Source organism: Balaenoptera physalus (genome assembly GCF_965194825.1).
Source record: "Balaenoptera physalus genome assembly, chromosome: 10".
Taxonomy (NCBI): domain Eukaryota; kingdom Metazoa; phylum Chordata; class Mammalia; order Artiodactyla; family Balaenopteridae; genus Balaenoptera; species Balaenoptera physalus.
In genome coordinates this window covers 40,996,977-41,002,957 of record NC_138889.1, presented here as the reverse complement: position 1 = coordinate 41,002,957, position 5,981 = coordinate 40,996,977, and the positions used below count along the sequence as shown (strand labels likewise).

At 43.8% G+C, this 5,981-nt stretch overlaps 1 pseudogene across 1 annotated transcript; it reads left to right on the top strand.

Annotated features, from left to right (window-relative positions):
* Positions 1-3,227: 3,227 nt before the first annotated feature.
* On the top strand, positions 3,228-5,250 carry LOC309668016 (lysine-specific demethylase 4D pseudogene; annotated as a pseudogene). Its single transcript has one exon. The product of its transcript is annotated as a lysine-specific demethylase 4D pseudogene (transcript).
* Positions 5,251-5,981: the final 731 nt, after the last annotated feature.

The following is a 5,981-nucleotide window of genomic DNA, read 5'->3' as shown; positions in this document are numbered from 1 at the left end:
CAAAAGCATCAGAGTACACCCAGAACTGTCTGTAAATGACAAAAGACTTGAAAATGACCACGGTTAAAGATTGGATGAAAGTTCATAATAATGCAATTGACAAGGAAATTTTGTTATTTCTGAGATATACATTTTAAAGTAATAACTAGAATTATGACTTAGAACATTAGACCAGAAGATATAAGATTTCTGGAAATTTCATGTAATGTCTGAAACCTTTATATTAACATATTTCCATACAAATAACCCAAAAAAAGTTTAGTATTAGTTGTTTTTTGTTTGTTTGTTTGTTTTTTTATACTGCAGGTTCTTATTAGTCATCAATTTTATACACATCAGTGCATACATGTCAATCCCAATCGCCCAATTCAGCACACCACCACCCACACCCCGCCGCGGTTTTCCCCCCTTGGTGTCCATACGTTTGTTCTCTACATCTCTGTCTCAACTTCTGCCCTGCAGACCGGTTCATCGGTACCATTTCTCTAGATTCCACATACATGCGTTAATATACGATATTTGTTTTTCTCTTTCTGACTTACTTCACTCTGTATGACAGTCTCTAGATCCATCCACGTCTCAACAAATGACTCAATTTCGTTCCTTTTTATGGCTGAGTAATATTCTATTGTATATACGTACCACCACTTCTTTATCCATTTGTCTGTCGATGGGCATTGAGGTTGCTTCCGTGACCTGGCTATTGTAAATAGTGCTGCAATGAACATTGGGGTGCATGTATTTTTTCAATTATGGTTTTCTCTGTGTATATGCCCAGTAGTGGGATTGCTGGAGCATATGGTAATTCTATTTTTAGCTTCTTAAGGAACCTCTATACTCTTCTCCATAGTGGCTCTATCTATTTCCATGCCCACCAACAGTGCAAGAGGGTTCCCTTTTCTCCACACCCTCTCCAGCATTTGTTCTTTGTAGATTTTCTAATGATGCCTATTCTAACTGGTGTGAGGTGATACCTCATTGTAGTTTTGATTTGCATTTCTCTAATAATTAGTGATATTGAGCAGCTTTTCATGCTGATGCATCTCTTTTTCCTAACTTGAATGAGAATGTTACTTTTGTTTCACTGTTAAGAATGATCATTGCTATTTTTTACCTTGAAATTCTTTATCTTACAAAAAAAAGCTTCTCTTGATGCTTTGCAAGTAAGAATTTTAAAATCATGAATGGATTTTCCATTTCATCAAATGCTTTTTTGGTACCTATAAGATGATGATATTTTTCATTTACTTTGTTAATATTCTGAATTTTATCATTAAATTTTCCAATGTTCAATCATCCTTGCATTCTATTTGGTCATGATGTATTATTCTTTTACTATCTTGCTGCATTTCATTGGATAACATTCCATTTTATGCTTTCCTCTATGCTTATAAACAAAAATGGCCTGTAGCTTTATTTTTTATTGTCCTTTGTTCGTTTGGCTATCAGAGAGCAGAATAGCCTCATCTGAGTAGCTTTCCAACTTTTTCTATACTCTGAAGCAATTTGCACAATAAGAGTTAACTGTTTCTTGAAAGTTTTCTAGATTCACATGCAAAATGATGTGTCTCCTGGACTTTCAGGGGTCATACTTTGAACCAGCTTCTTATACTGGGGTGTTATTCAAGCTTTCTGGTGCTTCTTGCATCCATTTTGGATATGTTTCCTCTCCAGACATTTATTCTTTTCTCTTATCTTTTGAAAATGTTGCTGTCAAGTTTCTCCTAAGATTCTCTTTCGAGATTTTAAAAATTCTTTTGTGCACTATTTCATTCCTAGTGGTTTATTTTCCCCTTCTTTCTTATGCTCGGTTATGCCCATGGTGTATTGCTATCAGTAATTTCTTCCAAGAATATTTTTGGTCATCAGTGCTCTGTCTCGTATGTGTTTTCTTTCGTTAATTTTGTCTTTATTCTTTGTTATTTTTTTACTCCTACCCCTTCCTTCTCTTCTTCTATTTTATAGCTTCTTCAATTGAATGTTTAGTTCATATATTTTCAATCACCCTTCTTTTTCCTTTTGGTACAATGAAAGATATCATTCTGTTTTAATGCTTTTCACCCTAAACTATAATTTTAAATTTATCTAAATAATTTAAATACATTAAAACAAATTTATTTCACAGAAATTTGTGAAAATCATCATAACGTGATGAATTATGTCAATGAGCCATTCTGATGGGTGTGTAACCAGCACCTGGGTTCAGAATAGAATATTCACATTAATCTAGACACTTCCTCACACCCCCACTCACAACCTCTCTCTTTCACAAAGGTAACCACTACTCTGACTTCTAACATAGATTACATTGGTACCAAAAAATATCATCATCTTATAGGTACCTTTTTATCTTTATCTAAATGGAAGCATAGAATAGGTATTCTTTTGAGTCTGGATAATTTTGCTCAGTATTATGTTTATAGAATTATTCTTATATTTTCATGTAGTTCTTGTTTATCTTCATTTCTGTATTATATTCCATTGTATGAATATACTACAATGTACTTATCCATTCTAATGTTGACTGGCATTTGAGTTGTTTCCAGTGTTTGGCTTCTGAAATCATGTTGTTCTGAACACTCTTGGACTTGACTTTCATTGCACAGACATACACATATCCTAGGCATGAATCATAGCACATGGGTAAGTTCAATTTTAGTGGATACTGTCCAAATAGTTTTTCAAAGTGAATGGAACGATTTCCATTCTCCTTACTAGAGTACAAGAATTTCCATTGTTCACAACAACACCATTTCTTGTATTGTCAATCTTATGAAATTTTACCCTTTATTTGAATATGCAATTATAGTCCATGGTGGTGTTTTCTTTGTAGTTCCCGAGTAAATATTTCCAAACATTAGTTTTCAACCTGTCTCTATTCTTTTTTTTTTTAGGTTTTTCGTTCAATACTGCCCTGAAGACACTACATTTGGGATACCCAGCCAGGGCTGGGTGATTCACTAGATCTCAAGAGGACAGAGCCAAGTGTCAACCAAGGACATCAGAGACTTGCAGGCTCAGCCAGCACCAGTCCTGAGCAAGGCTTCTGCCCAGCGTGGAGTCCCCTGGAGAATCAGCAAGCCTAAGAAATATTATCAACTCATTGCATTAAAGTCTACTGGGGGTTCCTGCTGATATACTCCAACCCATTTTTGAAAAAGTACTGTTTCCCAGCATCTTCACCTATCCAGAACATAAATCAAAACTTGGGAGTTTCCTGCTTGTTAATGAAAGCTATGACGTCTAAGTCCAACTGGGCCCAGAACCCAAGTTGTAGAATAATGGTATTTCATCCAACCAAAGAAGAGTTTAATGATTTCGATAAATACATTGCTTATATGGAATCCCAAGGTGCACACCGAGCAGGCGTGGCGAAGATCATTCCACCCAAGGACTGGAAAGCCAGACAGACCTATGATGATATCAATGACATCTTAATAGCCGCTCCCCTCCAGCAGGTGACTTCTGGGCAGGCAGGTGTGTTTACTCAATACCACAAAAAGAAGAAAGCCATGACCGTGGGTGAGTACCACCACTTAGCAAATAGTGAAAAATACCGGACTCCAGCACACTTTGATTTTAAGGAGCTGGAGCGAAAATATTGGAAAACACGCCTCTACGATTCACCAGTATATGGTGCGGACGTCAGTGGCTCCTTATTCGATCAAAACACGGAGCAGTGGAACCTTGGACACCTGGGAACCCTTCAGGACCTGCTGGAGCAGGAGTGCGGAGTGGTCATCGAAGGCGTCAACACCCCCTACCTGTACTTCGGCATGTGGAAGACCGCCTTCGCCTGGCACACGGAGGACATGGACCTTTACAGCATCAACTACCTGCACTTCGGGGAGCCCAAGACTTGGTACGCGGTGCCCCCGGAGCACGGCCGGCGCCTGGAACGCCTGGCCAGGCAGCTGTTCCCGGGCAGCGCGCGGGGCTGTGAGGCCTTCCTGCGGCACAAGGTGGCTCTCATCTCGCCCACGGTCCTCAAGGACAACGGCATCCCCTTCGATCGGATCACTCAGGAGGCTGGAGAGTTCATCGTGACCTTTCCCTATGGCTACCACTCTGGCTTCAACCATGGCTTCAACTGCGCGGAAGCCATCAATTTCGCCTGCCCGCGCTGGATCGATTATGGCAAAGTGGCCTCGCAGTGCAGCTGCGGGGAGGCCCGGGTCGCCTTCTCCATGGACGCCTTCGTGCGCATCCTGCAACCGGAGCGCTACGAGCTGTGGAAACGCGGGCAGGACCGGATCGTGGTGGACCACACGCAGCCCACGGCGCCGGACAGCCAGGTCCTGAACGCCTGGAGGGAGGTCCGCGCGTCCCTGGGAGCCGCTCTCGCCACGAGGCACCACCTGCCCCGCCGCGCTCTGCGCCCCCGTAGGGCTGTAGCCGCGGGCGGTGGGAACCGCCACCGAGTCCCTGTGCGTGCTGTGTCCCGGCGCCCCTCGCCGGCCCGGGGTTCTTGCTCTGCCGCCCAGTTCAGGGACGCGGCCACCAGCACCTCCGCGGAGCCCGGCCCGACCCAGCCGCCGACCCCAGGTCCATCCGCCCCGGATCGCCACCCAGCTGGAAGATGTGGCCCTCGTCGTCGTCCTTGGGAACAGGGCACTCAGGAGCCAGCTGCTCCCCCCAGGGCTAAGAGGAGGCTTTCGGTAGACACAGCTCAGGACCCAGAGGCTCAGCCCCTGCCTGTGGATGCACCCTCGCCGGACAGCGCCGCCCCGCTCAGCCCTGGGCTCCAGCATCCCGCCACGGCTTCTGGCTGTGGTTGTGGCCCTGTCCCCTAAGCCCAGGGGATGCCTTTCTACCCCACTGCTCTTGCGTGGGGATCCTTTGAGACTGGTCATATTTCCATTTCAGAGCTTTGGGTATTTGCAGGTCACTAGCCTTGCGTGAGAGTGCCTCCTGTGCTGCCGCTGGACGTGCTGGGTCCGTGGTGTTTACCAAATTCTCCAAAGTTTGTTCTTCCTTCCAGATCCTGGAATCGTTGGACACTGCTAACTCCTGTGTCACAAACTGAGGTTTCATGCACTGGACACTCTAGTATCTCTGGGAACTAGGTCCTGCTGAGGTCGCCAGAGCCCAATCTACCTCACACTCCCATCCTGTGGGCCAGCTCTGGATGCTGCTGAACTTCTAAAGAACCCTGGGCTTTGATTACTCTCCAGTCTCTCTCCTTTTCCTCTTCCCCCTTCCCTTCCCGCTTTTCTTGCCAAACTAGGCCCTTTTGACCAATTAGGTCAGTAGAGACTAAGATAATAATTGATAATCTCTCCGAGTCTTTGATGTATTAAAATGTGTTCTCTGCCAGTATGGTAACCAGAATCTTAAAATCTGAGTTTATTAAATATATTAAAGGTAACCAGAATGTTAAAATCTGACTTTATTTTCTGTGTTGTTCAGTCAGTCAACTGAGAGGTGGTCGTTTTTTCTGCACTTTTCTTAATAATTATATCAAAACATTTCAAGCAAATCTTATTTTTATGAGCTGGTTGCCTTGTGTGATGTTGGTGAGTGAGTTTGGGGTTGATTGTTGGGTTCCAGCTGGCTGGCTGGGTTGGGGGGTTTGGTTTGCAGGCCTATCTGAAGGATGACTTGGTGGGAATCACCTGGCACTTGGCTGATCCAAGTTGCTAGGAGAGATGAGCAAACAGAGGACAAAAAGTGCCAGCATGTGAAAATCTTCTCTGCAAGTCTCCACTGCCTTCTCAATGCTGTATGTATATTTCACAAGGTTAAGTCATTGACACATCCCAATAAACCAATCCACAAATAAAGGAACAAGACAATTTCAAGTGGGCATGGTTCTGTGAAGAGATTAAAGGGGATGGGATGCTAGTGCAGAATGGGCAGTGTGGTTCCGGTGGTCAGGGAATACTTCTTAGAGCAGGAGACCTTTCTGAGTCCCAAATGACAAGAAGGAAGGTCCAGAGCTGATTTCCACTTGGATGAAACAGCAAGTGTAACAGCCCTAA